General features: G+C 42.1%; 1 protein-coding gene across 4 annotated transcripts in view; it reads right to left on the bottom strand.

Moving 5' to 3' along the window:
* The window catches only part of BAIAP2 (BAR/IMD domain containing adaptor protein 2), a 183,950-nt gene that overhangs the window by 52,982 nt on the left and 110,180 nt on the right, over positions 1–20,788 (bottom strand). Inside the window, exon 1 of one of the 4 annotated variants that reach the window (XM_054975930.1) lies at positions 9,181–9,260. The exons of the other annotated variants lie outside the window; for them this stretch is intronic. The gene's annotated coding sequence lies outside the window, so the exon portion shown is untranslated. Of the gene's footprint in view, positions 1–9,180; positions 9,261–20,788 lie in introns of those variants that run through there. 4 annotated transcript variants of the gene reach the window in all.

Consider the following 20,788-nt stretch of genomic DNA (forward strand, 5'->3'; position numbering starts at 1 on the left):
CCCTTTGGCAGGATAGAGATGGTAACCAGCAGCTCAAGGTGGCCAAAGAAAAGGGGCAGAATGTGGACCAGCCAAGAAACCAGCGTAAGGATGAAACAGGGTTAAATAAGTCAAACTGTGGAAAGCTCATATAGCCAGAGGAGTTAGCTATGTCCGTCTGTAGTTGCAAAATAGTAAAGAGTCCAGTAACACCTTTAAGGCTTACCCACTTTATTGTAGCATAAGATTTTGAGAACCACAGCTCTCTTTGTCAGATCTTTACTATTTTGCAAGCTCATATAGGGCACCTCACAGCCTTGGGTCAAGCACCAACAGCATTTCTGAGCACATGTTCTTTGTATACATTCAGTTTACATTCAGCCAATTAACCAACAAGCTGGGATATTCAGTAAAACAGTGTTTCCCTACCTGTGGGTTGGGACTTACAAATGAGAGCCAAGCTACAAGTCATGAATGACACTTGCCTGGCAAGTGAACAGACTCGCGTGTATTCCTCCCTGTTCACTTGCCATTCATTTGCTCTCCACTTGATCAAGTGGAGCGCAAGTGAATGGCAAGTGAACAGGGAGGAATACACGTGAGTCTATTCACTTGCCAGGCAAGTGTCATTCGTCACTTGTAGCTTGGCTCTGAGTTACGAAGCCTGCAGAAGTGGGTTGCAGGCTCTTGTAGGCTAATGGTGCCATTCCCTTCCACTCCTTGCCTGGTGCTTGCCAAATTCATGCTGAATATGAGGTGGAGGAGGAAGGCAGCCAGACAACCGGCAGTCCATGGTGAGCAAATCTGCAGCTGCAGCTGCGCCTGTGTGCTGAGAAAGCAGCATGCATACCTTCTTTCTCAGCATAGCAGCATCCCTGTCATTGTCCTTCTTTTCCTCCTCTTAAGCAGCCGTGTCTGTGGGATATGCTAAAAAGAAAATGACAAGAACGCCCATTGGGAACAATGGGAGATATGATGGAAGACAGGAATGCCAATTGACTTGCATGGGCTCTATTGAAATACGTGATTAAAGTACACAAAAGTTGCAAAGGAAATGCAGAACAGAATTGAGAAACCTGCTCTGGACCCAGAATGACAACACCCAAAGTGGAATGTGGCCCCTGGGACCATATACACTGCTCTAAGCCTGGAATGACAGTCCAAAGAGTGGAATGACAGTCTGTGGGGGTAGTAAAATAAGGGCTCTGCGATTGGAATGACAGTCTCTGGGAATAGCATAAGTGTTCTGGGACTGGAATGACAAGACCTAGAGTGGAATGACATTTCCTGGGCCCAGATATACTGTTCTGGTACTGGAATTCCAGCCCCCAGAGTGGAATGACAGTCCCTGGAATTAGAATCAGTTCTCTGCAATAGGAATCACAAACCTTACAGTGGATTGAAATACCCTACATTTTAAGTAATGTTTTTGGAGGCTGGTATCAGGCTAGTATCAGTATGAAGTCATACTGCACTGTTTACAAGTATAAATCTTGGGCCTTTTCCTCCTAACTTCCTATTCTGCTTCCTTCCTATCCTCCATATTCCTGTTCAGTATCATCCCCATCCTTTGTGGTGGGGAAGGAGGTACTGTAATAATAAATGATGATGATGATGATGATGATCCCACTCTAGGGGCTGTCATTCTAGTCCCCCGGCGCTGATACCACTCCCAGAGCTATCATTCCACTCTCCGGGCTGTCATTCCAGGCTCAAAGCAGGTTTCTCAAAATCTGTTCCATATTTTATTTGCAACTTTTGTGTGCCGTAATGGAGCCCATGCAAGTCAGTTAGTATTCCTGGCTCCTTCAGGCATCTCCAATTGTTCCCAGTGTGCATTCCTGTCATTCATTTTAGTACATCCATTTTCTGCTGCAGTAAAATTGTTTTCTACCTCCCCCCCTTCATTTGACAACTGATAGAAAGAGGCAGAGCAAGATGGAGGGTGGATGCTGCAACGGAGGCAGGAATGAACGAGTCCTGCCTCCTTGGACCTTACTCCCCCCTCCCTCAGGCAAGTTCACCTGTTGCTTTGAAGCTGCTCCCCTATTTTCTACAGGGGAGAATTCTAAAACATTATTGTGAGAGAGAACTTCAGGTGTGGAATCTGAATTTTTTCACTAAATTGGAACCAACCTCATTAAACCCCAACCTTTTTTCCATATTTTGCTTTCTCAATCTCTTCTTTATAGAAGAAGTAAGTGGGGTGGCTAAGATCAGGACCCTGGTTCTGCATCCAAAGTAAGTAACTGGCCAAATCCTTCTGCTCTTCTTCTGTGTGAAGCAGAGTTAATCCTATTTAATTCAAGAGACCTATTTACCAAGCAAACCTATGCCCACTTACTGATACGAACCAAAATGGACTTTATTGTGAATAAAACTATTGAAAGTTTATTATATCTAACACAACTTGCGTAACTATACGTTATCGGACTAATTAAAAAAATAAAACAGTCAAACTTGCAGTTAAAATACATGAAAACAATAGCTGCCAAAAACCTAGGTCCAAAATTCATGTGACAATAAATCAATGGGGTCACCATACCAAGTAAATTTTGAACTTGTGGGTTACCATACCAGAAAGGTTAAGAACCTATGCAGTAAAAGTTAATGTTAAGAGGAGATCAGTTATCATATATCTTGCTTTATCTTGTAATACCTGTCCTGCAACCATCACCTTCTTTAAACTTTTTGCATTTGACCAATATTTAGGCATCTGAGAGGAAAAAAGTTTTTGACTGAGCATCTTACAGGTTTGCTGCAAACATTGCATGGCTTTAGCAAATATTTTGAGGCATATAACAATGGATATCAGATAACAGACTCCATGTTCTAGAGTTGGAAGATGAGAGAAATAGATGGAGGAGAGACCTATCATTAAAAAACTATAAAGGGCTGCACACATTTCTCGTGACCACGCTATAACATTGGCAATAAAAGTAGAATAAGATACCTGGCCACATTTGAATAACTGGTGGCATCTGGATCAGTTTATTTCCCAGTAGAAAAAAAGAAAATCTTTCCAGGCCTGAAATTTTCTGAAAGCTTTCATGAAAATTTTGAAAACATGAATAAGTCAAAACTGACATTCTCATATCACTGAAAGCAATAAAAATTAGTTTATAATAATATAATAATAACAACAACATTCGATTTATAAACCGCCATTCAGGACGACTTAATGGCCACTCAGAGCAGTTTATAAAGTATGTTATTATCCCTACAACAACAATCACCCTGTGAGGTGGGTGGGGCTGAGAGAGCTCCTAGAAGCTGTGACTGACCCAAGGTCACCCAGCTGGCTTCAAGCGGAGGAGCGGGAAAACAAACCCGGTTCTCCAGATTAGAGTCCCACACTCTTAACCACTACACCAAACTGGCTCTCCTATCCTATTAAAAAAATATACATTTTCCAACTTTTCCCCCAGCAAGGGGGAAAAAAAAAACTTACAACGAAACAGGGTTTAACAAATCTGAGAATGAAATCGTGTGGATTATTTGAGATCTTTTATCCAAGAATTTCAGATACATTATCCAAGTGCTCTCTATCTCCCCAAGATTAAGGTGTCAGGCAGCCCTACACACCACATCCCAAAATGACACTGCTGCTTGTGTATGCTTACAGCTGGGATAACAGCGTATCTTGTATCTTGAATAGTAGTTAAAAGTGCTAGGCTACAGTCTGGGAGACTCAGGTTCAAATAACCACTGTGCCACAAAGCTTGCTTTCTGGGTGACCTTGGATCAGTCACTTTTTCAGCCTAAACCACCTCACAGAGCAGTGAGAGGAAAACAGAGGAGATGACTGACGTATGAGCCCCTTGGGAACAGTGGAATAAAAATAAGTTTCTCACATGAAATCTGTCTCAGCTCCAGTTTCCAAAAGTCTCTTTATAACCACTTGTACAAACACAGAGAAGGCACGCTGGTTCTGAGAACACCAATACACTAGTTCTGAGAAACCTTCACATCCGTGGTTTTATGTATAAAAAACACAGTAAAGCAATCTAATTACCCCACTCATACAGTTTCTATCGAACTCCCAATTTTTTTCTCGTCCTCTCTTTTTCTCACCTCTATCCTGAGGATGTGGAACCAGTTTCTATCTGCTAGTCACACGCAGCCAAGAACACAGAGTTTCTGAGCATTAGCACTCTGAAGGACTGGAGGCTAAGCAGAAAGACTAAGGACATGCCTAAAGGGAACGTGGATGTCATTCACACAGCCTGGGATGCACATGCCCCCTGAGCACACGGGACAACACACTTTTTAAACCCTTCCGGGCCGCTCTCTTGCTTTTACTTCTGCTGAAGACAGACATGTGCCAACCCCCTACGCATTTTCTTCTTACATGTTTCCTCAATGCATTATCAGAACAGAGCAGAGGAGGAGGCCTCAATCCCTGTTTTATTCTTCTTAGTGGCAAATCCCTCCCCCTCAATCAATCTCCTCCTACCTATCCCTTTTCCCTTTATTCAGGTTGTTTTAAACAATTGTTAATTTGCAGTCTAATTCTTATCCCCAAAGTGAGAGACAAATCAAGTTCTCTCTGCATGGAAGGTTTTGTTCACACACTGATGGATATTTGCATTAACTGCAGCTTGGCAAATATAAAACATGAGCAAGTTCCAAGGAAGAACAATGGTTATTTTTTAAAAATCTACAATTTCACAAACACCCGATTCACCATTGTCTCTCTTATGTTTAAGGGTGCCAGACCCCCGGTGGAGGTGAGGGATCCCCCGCCCTCGCCCCCACATCCCGCCCCCACTTAGCTGGCCAGCGGGGGAGGCACGCACCCTCTGTGCACGCTCCCCTGCAGAGCTGCGCACGCCCGCAGATCAGGCCCATTTTGGGACGCTGTGGTGCGCAGGAGTGTTCCTGAGCTCCACAGCAGCCCCCAATGCGAGCCCCCGTGGAGCGTGGGAGCTCGGAGGGGGGGGCATGCTGCAGGAGCACCACATGTGCGCACCCCCATCACATCAGAGGTAAGAGCCAACACCTGATCCCCCGCTGGGAGATTGAGGGGGCCTGGCAACCCTAGTTATGTTGCCTATCTCACAGGTAGAACAGATACGAGACAAGCCATCTCACTGTGTCTGCAAAGTACCATGGCATTAAAAAATACCAAAGCTAAAAAAAAAAACCTAAACCCTACCCTCCATTAGTTGGCCATGTGGTTGTTTCATTCATTGCCACAAGGCACAATCTCCTCCACAGAGAGAATCTGGGATCCATCTTTGTGAAGCACAGAGAAATTTTCTAGCAGAATTTGTCCCCCAGTTCTAAGAACAGATTCCAGCAGAGGATATAGGAAACCCTGAAGGGAAGTTCATGATTACAAATTCCGGAACTGCTGTAAAGCCAAGATTTCAAAAGCTTTTAAACAACGGGTTTGTTATAAAAAAAATAACTACAAGCCATGTAACTAATTCAAATTAAGTAGTATCTTTTTACAACATAATTAATGTCAACCGAAGCAGAGGGTTATATTATTCTATGACCCTTTTAAACCTATTGAAGACAATGGTCTAACCAATACTGAATGCCAAACTAACCAAGATAACATCACTGGGACCAGTATATCTGTGTGACCGCCTCTCTCAATATATGCTCAAGAGGACACTTCGATCATCAGGAAAACAGCTACTGGTCGTCCCTGGTCCCAAGGAGGCCTGTCTGGCCTCGACCACAGCCAAGGTCTTTTCAGTCTTGGCCCCGGCCTGGTGGAGCTCTCTGTCCACTGAAACCAGAGCCCAGCAGGATCTGTTGTCCTTCCATCGGGCCTGTAAGACAGAGATGTTCCACCTGGCATATGGTTGAGGTTGGGCTAGGCCTCCGCTGGCCATGTAGGGGGAGGGAGGAGATGAATGATTTAATCCCTCCCCATGAGATGGTTTACTACCACCCTGTTTTAACAGTTTAATTGCACCAGGAAATTTCAACAGTATTGCCTACAGGTTTTTATCGAATTGAAGTTAAGCAAATAGTTATATCGTGGTTGCTACCATCTTAGGGTTGCCAGGTCCCCTGGAGCCCAAATCGGGGGTTTACCACGTCCCTTTATTCCCCCAGCGGGAGACTGGGAGCCTGGCACTCACCTTGCTGCTCAGGGGGTTGGGGGTTTTTGCATGCATGCTCCGGGCTTGCGTGATGACGTCACTTCCAGAAGTGACATCATCGCGCGGGGATCAAAGGCTGGCCAGGAGTGCTTCCGCACTCACCAAGGGCCGGATCGGGCCCTGCAGGGCATGATTCTCCCCAAAATGGGCCTGCTGGGGGCGTGCCAGAGGGGAGTGCACCCCCCAGCCAGCCAAGTAAGTGGTCGCGGGGGGGGGGTGGAAGGGTGGGAGCAGGGGATCCCCTGCCCTCGGTGGGGGAATGATAACCCTATGCCATCTTGATATTTATTCTATTATGTTAATTCACTCAGTTTTTAAAAATGTTTTATGAATTTTAAAGATTATTGCATTTATTGTTGTGACTGTGTTTTAAACGATGTAATCTGCCCTGAGCTTGCTTGTGGGGAGAACGGAATAGAAATCAAATGAAATAAATAAATTCACAGGTTGCCTACCATATCTTTTTACCAAGGGCTCACTCTCCAGTTAGGACATTTCCCCAACTCTGTTATCCACAGACTGTAGATTCAGCCCTGACCTCATTGTGCTCATTTTTCACATTTATATCCCGTCTTTCCTCCAAAAGGCCGGCGTAAGATACCTGGAGGTTATTTCCTTTTATCTTCCACAAATCATGTATAATACATTTGGAGGAAAGATGGTGATTTGCCCAAAGCCACCAAGTGAACTTGTGGCCAAGTGGGGAATGGAAGCCTGGATTCATTCTGCTAACCCAATAACACCAATGCAACAGAAATTGTACAAATACAATGCCTCAAAATTATTTATTGGCATGACTGCCTGGGAACACATGGCTGCCAATTTGCATTTTTTTTAAAAAAAAAATTGACACGACTGCGGATTTCTTTCCCCATAACAGTTCACCTAAAACTAAGCCTACTGAATTTTGTATGCTAGTGTAGACGTTTCTTTTTACCTCATCTTTTTATTATGTTCTTTGTCTTGCTAATTGTTATTACTGCAACCTCATCCAAAAACAATGGCCAGTTGGATTATGTTACAGAATAACATATCAACAGACCACCATTTTGGCTAGATGTCTCAAACTTTAAAAAAAAATAACCAGTTCATCTGGTTTGAAGACACTCTCATGCCAGTTCAAAAAGAGTCCAGTAGCACCTTTAAGACTAACCAATTTTATTGTAGCATAAGCTTTCGAGAATCACGTTCTCTTCGTCAGATGCATGGAGGGCAGAAGGAAACTGGCCAAATATAGAGGAGGAGAGGGGGGGGAAGGGGGGAAGGAGGAGAGGGGGGATGTAAACAACTCCTTTGATATGGAGATGCAGACAGCTCCTTTTGGTGTGGGGATCAGTTTGCTTGTGTAAAGATTCAAAGGAGTTTGCCGTGTTAGTCTGTAGTAGCAAAATCCAGTGACAATGAAGTTATTCCTATATGAATTGTCTGAGTTTATCTTTCATAACCAAGCCCTTCCACCCCAGATTATATAACTATTATTTATAACGTCACTGCTACAGAACACTGCTATGCTAAAAAGCTCAGAATAGAGCCATTGCATCATTTGCATTGCCTGAAAGTAAAAACTTGGCCATGTGACAAGCTGATTTAATAAATCCTTAAATTGGTCCTCAGTTCAAGAGTTAAGGTAAGTATTAAAAGGGCATTTAATGCACTAAAAGCTGATAGTCCGCTTTCCTTCTTTGGAAAACTAATATAATACCTTTCTCCTGCTTCCATAAAGCAACTCTTTTTCAAATGCATCTCAACAGAACAACAGCAAAGATTCAGTCAACTCTGCGATGCTGTAACTTGTCTTTCCCCCAATATTAACTGGGTTTCTGTTGCCATACGGATGCAAAACACGCTGTCTCCTAGCAAACTGTTACCTGCCAAAACGGAAAGCTTTCTGCTTTTCCCAATATATGCTCCCTGCTCCAGAACTAACAGCGGTTTGTTGAAGGCCAGTCTAACCAACAGCATGTGAGAGAATAAATCAACACTCAGCATCAAGGACAGACTGCTTAGGAACTAGGATTCTACAAATGATGCTTGCCAGTCGCCTATGGCAACCCTGGATGACTTCCTGGCAACCACCTGATCGACTCCAGCATAAGACTCCCACCTTCTAACATGTTCTACGAGCACTGAAGAGAACTTGAGGGAGGGAAGGATACTTTGCTTCATGTCGGGAGGAGGGAGTTTCAGATGCCCACATTGTACTGAAGGCGTTTAGAAGCATTGGGGATCCCTCTTGCTGCTTCCAAGTATATACAAAACCTGCTGCAAAGACAGTGTGACCCCTCCCAACTCCCTTTCTTGTACAGAGGGAAGGAGAAAGGAATAATGCCAAATAATGGCAAGCTACCAAGGCTAGCCTCAACTGGGCACACCCCTTTTTGGAAAATGTTCTGGAGTTTGTTCTGCTTTGGAGAATATTACCCACAATCAACATAGCAAATGCTTTACTTGACAAAGTTCCAGGAATGACCAGATTTCCCTGGAGAGGGCATTCTACATACATGGCACCATCACAGAACATATTCTAGTATGCATCCCAAATCACGGAACCTTAGATGGTGAACGGATGCAAGGCAAGGGGTCCAGATTTCAGCCTAAGAGGTCATATACCTTACAGTAGGATACAATCCTTGAGACAGTTTGGCCCAGACTGTTCTACACTTTGATAGTCAACTCTAGCACTTTGAATTGTCCCTGAAGATAAATAGGAAGCCAACACAAAAGAAAGTATATTGAAGAATATGCTCCATCTGAGAAACTACAATTAATATTCTACAACTGAACCAATTAGCAATGCATGAACAGTTTCCAAAGACAATCTTACGTAAATCATAGGGGAATACTTTAGCCTAGATGTTGCCAGGGCTTGGAAAACTGTAACTAGGCTAGTTTTGTCTAGGCAAGGGTGCAGCTAGTGCACCAACCAAGCTGATTTCAAATGATCTTGGCCACTGCCAACATCTGGATATCCAGGAGCATTCAAGCCTGTACCACTGGGTCTTAGAAAGCTCAACCATATCCTCCTCCCTGTTGGAAATACAACGTCTTGTGTACAGAGAAGGCAGAAGACACAGAATACCTGCAAGGGGTAGCAAGTATGACAGTTAGATGTCAGGATGGGATCCTTCTTTCCTTCTCTCCTGTCCTTCTTGCATGTCTCCAGATTGGTATTCTTAGGCTACTTCCTGTTTCCTGTTTCTTCCCGGAAGTCCCTCCTCCCTTTTTAGTGAGGTAGTTAGTATCGATTCTGTTTCCTTTCTGTCAAAGTTGTAGTTCCTGAATAAACTCTCTTCATTCGCTCCTTAATCAGACTCAAGATCATTCCTATGATATAGCAGAGCTTACACTCCCAAGATGGTGTTTGCTCTTTCAGTTAAAGATAAACTAAAAACAAACAAGCATAGTTGTCCTTCATCAGTTCAAACTATTTACCTCATTCAAGGCTGTGTATCACAGGGTTCCTAGGTGGCTTTCCCATCCAGGCACTGACTAGACTTATTCCTGCTTGGCTTCCACAAGATGGCCGCATCATGCGCCCTTAGACTAGGCTCAGGCACCTTTTCCAAGCCAATTCACAGGTTTTAAAATGGCTAGATGTGTACTACATGATGCCTTAATGTTCATGCAAACAAATTTATATAGCTATACACTAATGAAAAGACGCATCTATTGCCAACGTATTCAGAGATTTAACATCTGAAGACCCTAGAAAAGGAGCTGAAAACTGAAGAACTCTAGCATTTCATTCTTTTTTAAAAGAAGCACCCACCAAAGGCAAAGCTAACGACAAGTTGTTTCAATCATTGCATTATCCGAAAGAAACCGACTTTATGCTCAAATGGTGCCCGTTTTTTGAATACTTAGCAATTAACAATTTGCATCCTCCTAAGCATTTATATTATGTTTCATCGTGGTAATGAATATTTAACAGATACTTCTCAATCTAGCTCGCTCTGTATATGAAGAACATACAATATAAGAGCTTGTGTTATAAGCTAGAGTTAAAGGACCTTTTACGTATATTATTTTGTTACCAATACACACCTTACTAAATGTTAACGAGTTTACCTCAATAATGTAACTTGCTGCATTGCATATGTATTTTAACCGTTTTTTATTTGTTTTGGTAAATCTGTAATAAAAAAATTAATTAAAAAAAGGGAAAGCTAGGGTAAAAAAAGGACGGTGATACAGATGCAACTCTATTGATTCTTGATGATTGGATCAAAGTTTAACAGAAGCACAGAGGCTCTGAATGCTTGAAGGGACCTAAATGATCTGTGTGTCCCAGCTGGTGTTAGAGAGTCAGTCAACCGCTGTTATTTATATTTTGGGTGTGGGATGCTTCCATTATCAGCTTCTTCCTGCCAGGAGGCCAAGGGTGCAAGCAAAACACCATTTCAAGTCTGCTTACCTGGTTAGCATTTCACATCGGATGCTTACAGGACAAGACTGGAGACCTCTTGTTCTCTCCATCTCACTTTTTAAATATGACATCCAGCTTGGTGAACAGTTCTGGAGGACTCGAAAGTTTGCACATTGTCATTTTGGTTGAACCTATCAAAAGGTATTTTTGTGTTTGGAATTTGCTTTGGACCAACCGAACTACCTGCCACCTCTTTCTGGTTAAATTCAAACATCTTCGGTGGCTGGGGTGGGGGAATAAATATGGGGCAGCACAGAGCTTGATGCACGTTGTTCTAATTAGAAAGCAGAAATGAAATTGAGTAATTCTGGTATGGGATGATCCAAAATTTAATTTAGTTACATTTTAAGCCTGCCAGCAAAGCCTTGTCTTGGTTTTCTTTGTTTCTGCTGTACAGGACATACAATTCAAACACTTCTATGTAAGGAACACACAGGTTTCAAGCTGCAGCAGTCTTTAGTGTCCACAGACCAAGAGCTTATGGAAAAGGGGAATCAAGTCTGAAAGCTGAAACAAAGCCCAATTAAGCAAAGGCTTATAGCCATCATTAGAAGGCTACTATTAAATGGGCTACTTTTCACCCCCTCCTCCCTAGTGAATGAGCAGTTCTCAATGTTTTGAGAACAAAAACTGATCCCCTTTTTAACCTTAGGTACCTCTGTGCTTTTTATATAATCCCCCATGCCTCATATACACAAATGGCCTGGTTCAAGACTAGCTTCCCGTTCATTAGAGTTCCCTGACCTATAACTAAAATTATTTCTCCTTCTGGGAATACTGAAATGAGGCTTCAATTACGGAAACTTTATAAGAACTCCAGGCTATTTGAACAAATACTGTTTAAGCATCTAAAATATTCAAAGAGGATCTAGGACCTAGAAGACACCTAGATACTTAGTCCCAAGTTAGATTTTGTTCAGTCTGTCTAACCTGAATGCCTAAAGAAAGTTTTGAGACTTCTGAAGTTTTTAATTTTAAAGTTTTCTCCTTCCATCCTATGCATGCAATATTGAACAAGGAATGAAGATGAAATCCTTCTGAATTAACAGCCTAATTCCATCACCTGGCTCGGGCTGAACTGTCCCTACGAAAAAGGAACATTGAAACAGCAGTGTCTCTAGAGCAGCTCAAACTCAGTATAATGGGGAATCCAAGCCATCACCTGCACTTTTCTTCATATCAAAAATAAGACCTCGTGTACACAAGAGAACAGTACTGATACAAACGGCAGCAGTTATTCCAGGGGTAGCACTTGGACTGGAGCCTAACTCTTGCTCATGACCTTTGGGTCAGTGTTGTGGCTCCTAGGACCAGCCTGTTAATTTAGCATCAACCAATTTGCTGGCCCATCCTATTTTGTCATGGAAATAAAAGTTTAAGGATTTCATACAAAGGATTTCCATCTAGGAAAACAGTATTTAAATCAGCCAGTACAGGTACTAATAAATTTTGCTTTAATTATGCTGCTCACTTGTTTACAAACTGGTCCCCTGCAATAATCTTGCAAAACAATGTTAGTGACAAAAATTTAGAGTTGGGGAAGGAAATATTCTAGTAAGAGACATTTGCTCACTCAATTGATTTCCATGTAGACTTGACAGTATAATGGGGCAGAAGTACCTCAAGAGAATGGCGTACTAAAGAACGTTGTAATGTAACAATGCAAAGAAGATAGGCAAACCCAAGTGCTAAAATATATAAGTGACACAAATGCAAGCTAAAAGGTACCACTTAAAGCCCATTCACTAGCTACGGAGTCACCCAGTTGATGTACAACAGAATAGTTTTTTTCATTTTGGGTTATAATCCTTTGTGCATTTACTTGCAAGTACACAGGCACAGGACCAGACTATAAAGAAGCATTTCTCGAAGCGATTGCTCTAAGAATCTCGAGTTAGCGAAACATGACTGAGCAATGATGGGGAAGCTCTCAGTATATGCAAGGCAAGATAGAATCATAGAGTTGGAAGGGGCCATACAGACCATCTAGTCCAACCCCCTGCCCAGTGCAGGATCAGCTGTCTCACTCTAGAATGAAAATTATTAAATTTAAACTTGACCGGTTTGCAGGAATCCACCTTATTTATACACAGTATGGCAACTGAAAGGCACCCCCAGTGGAAAAGCAGCACTGATGAAGCCATTCTCTGGAGAAGGAAGGCCTCTAAAGATTAAACCATTCAATAAAACGGCACCACCCCTAGAATCCAAGCTGTTCAGACGCAAGGGTTTTATGAGCCTTTCTTCAGACTTGTTCCAAAGAAAATACTGCTTTGTTTGCAGGTATCCTAGCCACCAAGCCAGTTCTCAAAGATGGCCCAATAATGCCATTAGTTCCACAGAAACCTGCACAAGGGAGTGGGGGAAGAAGAAAAAATTTTGCTCCACTCATTTGGAAAATATGAAGCTTTAAGCTCACATGTTTAGTTGGCTTTAAAGGGAGAATTTCAACAGGTATCACTTCTCCCATCACATTGCTACTGTGATAAGGGATGAAGCACGTGCAAAATGTCTCCTTCTACTATTGAAGGCACAAGTTGGTCTCATGCTGACCCAAGTAATTAATAATTAGGTGCACACGTCTAATCTTTCCAGCATACTGTATATCTCTGCTGTCACAGATGAAATCTGAAAGTTTAAAAAAAACCCTGATCTTTAAAAGATGGTTTTATTCTGGAGTCAAAAGTCGTCTTTACTCCTTACAAATCTCTCATTCTCCAACCTTGCAAAGAATTAGCAAATGGGCTAATACCCAAAGATCCATTCCTGTCAATAAGTGCCAGAGCAGCTCAACAAGGAGTTCCATGTTGGGGAACTGATTATCGAAAGAAGTTGCAATGAGCAAATATAGCAACGTGGAACATTTGTTCATGATGTTTCAACTGGCTTGTCAAGTTACACTGAGGACAGAAATTTGGTTTGAGTACAACTTAAATGCCTTCTTGCCAAATTCAGTTGCCCACCCAGAAACTCAATCTACATAGAAAATGCACACGCTAAAAGGAGATTCGACTGACCCCCTTGATCACTGACTTCTGCAAGTGGATTAAGTCTTTTCTGTTTTGTCTGGCATACACTAACTAACCTACTTCTTGTTGGTTTAATTGCTGATTTTAAACAGATGTGCTGTTTTTAAAAGTTGATTTTAATGTCTTTTTTATTGTTTGCTGCCTTGAGGGCTCTAGTTGGGTGGAAAAGTGGCATACAAATATTTTAAATAAATAAAAAGAAAAGAATAATATATTTGAGTTCATACAAGAGTTTACAAGCTTCTAAAATTCCTTTTAAAAAAATCTTTCATTTCTTACCATACTCTCTTGCATCAAAACACACACTGATTTTTTGCAAAGTTCATACGAGAGTTTGCAAGCTTCTCAATTATTATTTTTTAAAATCTTTCATTTCCCACCATCCTCTCTTGCATCAAAACACGCACTGACTTTTTGCAAAGGTATCCCTCAGCAGCAGGGCTTTTTTTCTGGGAAAAGAGGTGGTGGAAATCAGTGAGTTGCCCTTGGAGAAAATGGTCACATGGCTGGTGGCCCCGCCCCCTGATCTCCAGACAGAGGGGAGTTTAGATTGCCCTCCGCGCCACCAATCTAAACTCCCCTCTGTCTGGAGATCAGGGGGCGGGGCCACCAGCCATGTGACCATTTTCAAAAAGTTCCGGAACTCCGTTCCACTGCGTTCCCGCTGAAAAAAAGCCCTGCTCAGCAGCATAGGAACCTATTTCTTTGGAAGGCTGCCTCGATGTAGCAACTTGGTTTGCCGCAATTTATATTTGGCTGTGTGGCAACAGCATCGCAGAGAAGCCTCTTCTGTCCACTCCTCACATGTTGGACCTGCCTGGTGCAGAGTCAGATTTGATTATTTATTCAGCCTTATCTCCAGCCCAGCCGGCTGTCCTTCTTCCTTCAGCAGATTTTTTTTCCCCTCTAAAGCTTCGGGACAATGACAAAACACCGTAATTCCACAAACAATGGCTATACACAAAAGAAGCGTTTGAACATCCTGCGGTTCTAAAATATGAAAACAAGAGATTACAGAATGTCTGAGTTCTGGGTGTTTAACAGCCGGTTAAACAAACGCACCCCATCAAAGTCAAGTCTAGGATTCTTCCTCATAGTAACAGATCCCTCTTCCAGCAATAGAATTATATTTTTCTTTAACTAACAAAATTGGAACTGGGGGGTGGGGGGAGAGGTAACATTTTTGCCAAAAGAAAAAAAATAGCTTTCAAAAGCCGAGCACCAGCACATGATACCTTCTGGTTCCACCATCCACAGCTGCCCTGAGTCTCACACATACATCCCGGCAGCTTAGTCACACAAATGTTTCTATACCAGTGTTTGGATGAGGGGAGGGTAGAAAATACTACAAGGCAAGAGCATCTGGACGAAACATCAAATACTGTGCCAGGAAAGGAGGGGTGCTCTACTTTTAAAATAACTACTGTCAACATGATCACACACTTGAAGAACAAAATTGGATGTCAATGTGCAATGAGGCGATATGAAGCCAAGATTACATTTCACAGCCATGCTTGACTGCTCTATAACCTAATGTTAGAAGGAAACCCTCCCTCCATGTGGACACAGGATCCAAAGCTTAAAATCTTAATTTTGCCTACCAAGGTATTTCTGTGGAAAGTACACTCTCTGTGCAATCAAATATGCCCCCCCCCATTCTCTCCTCCAATATGCCTTTTAAAATCCTACAATTTAGGAGTCTCTCACTAGCTGTTCACAGTAAGTCCTGGGGCCATGACCCAAATCAAAGGCAGTCACAAGAAATAATACAGCCTTCAACCTCTAGGCTTAGCAGGGCTTCAAAGCATGGAGAATTTTAGCACATGCTATTTTCCCCATCACATTGCTCCTCTGTCACCACAAGGTACATACAAACATCTCTTTTTGTGCAGTTACTGTCATCATGGTAGTCTGTAAGGATGTGCGATGTGGGTTTTAATACCAAATGTTACCTGCTTCGGTAAGATTCGATATTACCAAAGCATGTTCAGTAAAACCAAAGCAATTTGGTAATACTGAACCTAAGTTTACTGAAGCGTTTTGGAAAGCTTTGGGTGCCACGGCAGCAAGAATCACTGCTTCCTGCCTGTTCCAATGGGAAACCCAATTCTGGGCTTTCTAGGGGCCAGGGGGGACCTACTGAGAACCTACTCCTAACTGTCCTCAAACCACCACCACCCCAAGTTTAATAAAGTGACCCCATCCACCTTCAATCTCCATTATTCCCTATGGGGAAAACCCAAATCTTTCTCCTGTGCACACCCCTAGTAGCCTGTCCAATGGTAGATCAGGTAATATCAAACTGCACACACAAATGTAACAGGAAAGTGGGCATGGCAGTTTCTGTTACTTTCCGTATGAATGAAACCAGCAGAAATTATATGTGCAATAATCCCATATAATAGCTGGGCAGTACAGAACCGAAAGTTGCCTATTATTTCCAGCAATAGCTTCATTTTCCAATTTTAAATCATAACATTCATACCAAACTCTAGTTGACTGCATGTGCGCGCACACACCAGAAATTTCTTCCTCTCCTCTCCAGAGCCAGTTTACCACCAAAGCAACCCAATCAGTGGGAAGGAAGGGATCACAAGAATGAGTCTCCTTTTCCGTGTGCCAGCTCAGATCAATCAAGGTGGGCTGCAGTTGATGCCAGGTGGCATGGCTCACACAGCTGGACCATGCAGCTGTGTGAGCCATGCCACCTGGCAATCAGTCAAAGATAAACACATAAAATTTCAGCAGCCTTCTCAAAAGGCATCAGAGATGCCTCTGCTGTCAGGGATGCATACCCAGGGCTCATTTCCCATGTTATATATGGCTAGTATCAAGATCCACCTCAAAAAGTGTGTTATATCGTTTGGGTACATTCAATCTCGTTATTGACAAACTGATCAAATAATAGCTTAAGATCCTTGGCTAAAGCAGACATGCTGTTTGCCACCTGGTATCCTTTTGCGGTATATGCAGATGGATTACATTCAAATTCAGTTCCTCCTGATGAATACCAAATAATTACAATGCATTTATTCTTTGTAATCTGAGATATTCCACTTTGCCACCCAGCAATTCACCTTGGTTGTTTAAATTTGTTTCTCCTTTTATTTGACTATGGATTTCCACAGGCTTAATTTATTCTCTAATTTTTTTAAAAAAAATCCTATTAAAAACCAATAAAAGTTAAAAGTTGCAAGCAGGAATGTATCGAATTCACAGCTGAACGGCTTTCCTGATCAGCTTCCACTCCCCCCACCCAGTCATTCTTGGTATATGACAGAAGATGTGGGGTTTTTTGTTTAAGTTCGTTCTATTCCTTATTTTTGTGTTTTGTTACAGCTTTTGGTCTAGTCCCACTGGAAAGGCTGCCACAATGTTGTCTCTGCCTCTCCTTTTCATACTTACTGGGGCTGCTGCTTGTGGTGGCACAACTAGCTAGACAGCCATCATGCAGAGAATCTCTCTCCTCCTCTCCTCCCCTCCCCACCACCTGCCCCGCTATTTCCAATGCCAGACATTTAACATATACACACAGGAGGCAGGCAAGGCAATGCTGCAGTATCACACTACCTCCCATCAAATGCACGCTTGGAAAATATCCTAGAGTTAGGGCTGATAACACTATGAGAATGAATGAGGAGGCAGATTTTGGACGCCACTGATAAAGATTCAAATGTTTGTTTCATGGGTTTTTTCCTCAAATTTCAAAAGCTTTTTCCAGCTTTACGTTCCCCTGTGAAAAGATAAAGATTTAAGTCTATCCTTCTCACAATTTAAGGTATTAGTTCAGTGGTAGTTTGTTACTGAATAGAGATGGGCATGAACTGAAATACGAACCAAAGTTTGTCACGAACCAGGCCGGTTTTTGGTTCGTGAACCAGCAGTTCATCGGAGCTCATTTCTGACGAACTGTGATGAACCGCTACGATTTTTAGAGCAGTTCTATGGTTCGTTTTTTGGTTCGTCACTGCAGACAGCCTGGCAGCGATCAATCTGTTACCTAGGCAATTGGGGGATGGGCTTTCTGCAGACCTTCTGCAGCCCTGGAAGTGACAAACCGATGAACCAAATGAACTGGTTCACGAACCAGGCAAGTTAATAGCAGTTCGTGGTTCGTGAAACGTGACGAACCACAAACTACAACGAACCACCATTTCCCCAGTTCATGCCCATCTCTAATAAAGACTGGAAGATATTACACAAGTCTGTCCATCTCATAATTAAAGGCATTAGTTCAGTAGCAGCTTGCTACTGAACTATTCCACTAACATGATCTAATTTTTTATTTTTTAAAAAAGTTACATACCTGTGAAAGAATGCATGGAGGAAAAAAACCCTTATCAGAATGCAGAATGTATATGAATATTACATTCTTATACTTTTCATATGCATTTCCACTCAGGCATTTCTATGTGAAGGGAAATGGTTGCATCTGAGTAAGTCATTAGGATTTCAGCTGATGTCGGAAAACAGACCCTCAAAGACAATTCACACTGACTCCTCCTCACCCACTCAAGTCGGGATGGGTTACAGGCCCAAGAACAGCACAATAGAGATTTACTGCTCTGGTGGTGGTAGCTAGTGTTTATTGACCCCCTCAAGGACAATTAGAAGAATTTTTTAAACTATGTTATTCAGATTCATACAAAAAAGAGAAAAACATGCTAAAAATCAGTGCATGGAAACTTTCTGGGAAGCATGCCATAATATAAAGTAGTGCCAATGCTGTATAAATATCATGCAACCACTGAAAAAATGCCAGCACTGCAAGACAGAGGGAATGTCTGGATTCTCTCCAAGTCTGAATCTTCTGCAGCAGTTCTGAAACACATGTAATTTCTACAGATGTCTTTTGTGACAGCCCTTCTGCAGGCACTGAAGATTAAGAAGCAGTCATTTAGATGGCATTTAAAGGCTCAGGTGCATGCCATGTTTAATTTAAAAAGTCATTCAGGTAGCTACGGTACATAAAAAGGCTGATACAGACCACTGAATGCATAAAAAACTGGAAATACAACTTCGTTGCTACAGATAGCATCTGAAAACAGACTTAGGAGGCTATACGGCTATAAACTTACATGTAAAATGTTTTAAAAATAGACAAAAGTTCTTATTTTGACTTAGCTCAAAGCCATCTAAGAGATAATTGCTGATAAACAGTCATATTTCCCTTTAGCAACTCTTTTCAAATCACACAGGCAATTAAGAACTAGCAACTCGTTGCTTTTTCATGCAATTAAAATATACAGACTTCCCCAACATAATCTTCATACTAATCACCTAGCAATTATTTGACTACACCTGCACCTCTGTACAGTGGAAAATACCTAAATTATCCTCCATGCTGGATTCAGTAAAGAAGTATAGTTTTGCTCTCCAAATACAACTGTTTTAACACTGATCCAATGGGGTTGGGTCGTTTCTCATGAAATCCACACAGGAAACATTTATGCTCAGTGATTAAAAGCAAACATACCTGTCCATAAGTCTAACAAGCATTGTGCAGGCATGTCTCAACTCAAGATTAATTAGGTGTACTGGCTTGCTTCTTACCCGAGATATGTAGCAACGAGTTAACTTACATCCATATAGGCAGCATTAACAATGTGAAACATGCAACTAACCAACCAAGCCAGTGGCATGGATATAAAAAATGTGTGCATACAAAGAAAGACACACAACTGTTTCTAGTTTAGCACTTCTCTCTTTGACAAGTAAAGAATAGTAGCCAACAATAACGCAGCTCTCTGTAGATTACAAGAAGTTTATAGAAACATTGTTAATTTCTTGATAAGACTTGATGTACTTGCAGGTCTGGAGAAGTTGGTGTACCAGTTGAGAAACAACTATGCTCCATGGGGCTGGGGAAGAGATTAACCAAGCAACTACACCCATTAACCCAAAGACTGCCGCCATTCTCTCCGCTTGTGATCAGCTCCAGACCGACACTGCTGCTTATTAAACGGCGGCAGCACATATTCGTTCCCCCTTCCCACACACAATATATTTTCTATCTGACCGTCTTTGGCTTCTTCAAGACAGTTCATAGTTTTTATTTTGAAGAACGTAATTTCCTTTCCCTGAGATTCATGCAAGTTCATGTCAGACAACAGATACCGCATCTACCTTTGGGACTCTCATGTCTCAGTCTCTAGGGGACACAATCAAAATCTGATTAGAAAACAGAACGAAGCTTTCAAGTGTGCTTGAAATCAGAAGTCACTATATCTAGATAAGTTATTTATCTTTTTTAAATGAAAAACCCCTCTGGCATATGCAAATAGACATTTCTTATTTCTTGAAGTGGGGTGTGAAAAAAGAAGAAGCTGAACCGAAAATTAAGAGGCCTGGGGAATAAAGCTAGCAGAATGAAATATATATATAGCACAACAAATCACAATTAATGCCAATGGAAAGGCAGGGGGCCCTGATTTCAAAATTTATTCATTACTAAAAAGCAGCATCTCAGACAGCTCAAATGTTTTCAGACTCTTATAATAAGCTTTTTAACTCTACACCTTTTGTTATGGGCATGTTGTGAATATGTTCTACTACAGCCTGAAGTGAAGAGATTTTACTTGTCTCACGCTTCCAGATGGGCAACCCAACTCTGTATAGGTTTTGTGGAAGCAAATGCTATATTGTTCAGTGGGACTTACTTCCAGGCAGGAGTCATTTCGTAGAAAAAGAGCTGGAGGAATTCATTAGCATAACTTACTAGCATAACTCATTAGCATATGTCCCGCCTCCTGCAATCACCAGAAGTGTGTCATTAGTATAACTGATCTGCATATGCCACACCCCCTGACATCATCTATTCTGGCTGTTTTGGACCCAATCCTGGCCATTCAGTGCCGAAATTGGGCCCAAAATGGCAAAAAGGGTCTGCAAATGGCTGAAAAGGGGCCCAAAATGGTCAGGATCGGGCTGCTGATGAGCAGGAGAGTGATTCACCACCCGTCAGAGGCCCGATACGGGCCATTTCGGCCCCAATCCAGGCCCAAACAGGCCCATAATGGCCGGGGCCACCTGACATGTGACCTCTTTGAGGAACTGCCGGAACTGCGTTCCTGTGCATTCCCCCTCGAAATGAGCCCTGCTTCCAGGTAAATACACACTGGATCACAGCTTTACTCTCTGATGACCACAGAGCTCTCCATCACAAAGTTGCATGATTTCTCCACAACAGAAAATCCAGAGCAGTTACTCAATGTGGTGTCTACAATACGATC

This window comes from Eublepharis macularius, chromosome 4, assembly GCF_028583425.1.
Source record: "Eublepharis macularius isolate TG4126 chromosome 4, MPM_Emac_v1.0, whole genome shotgun sequence".
Taxonomy (NCBI): Eukaryota; Metazoa; Chordata; class Lepidosauria; order Squamata; family Eublepharidae; genus Eublepharis; species Eublepharis macularius.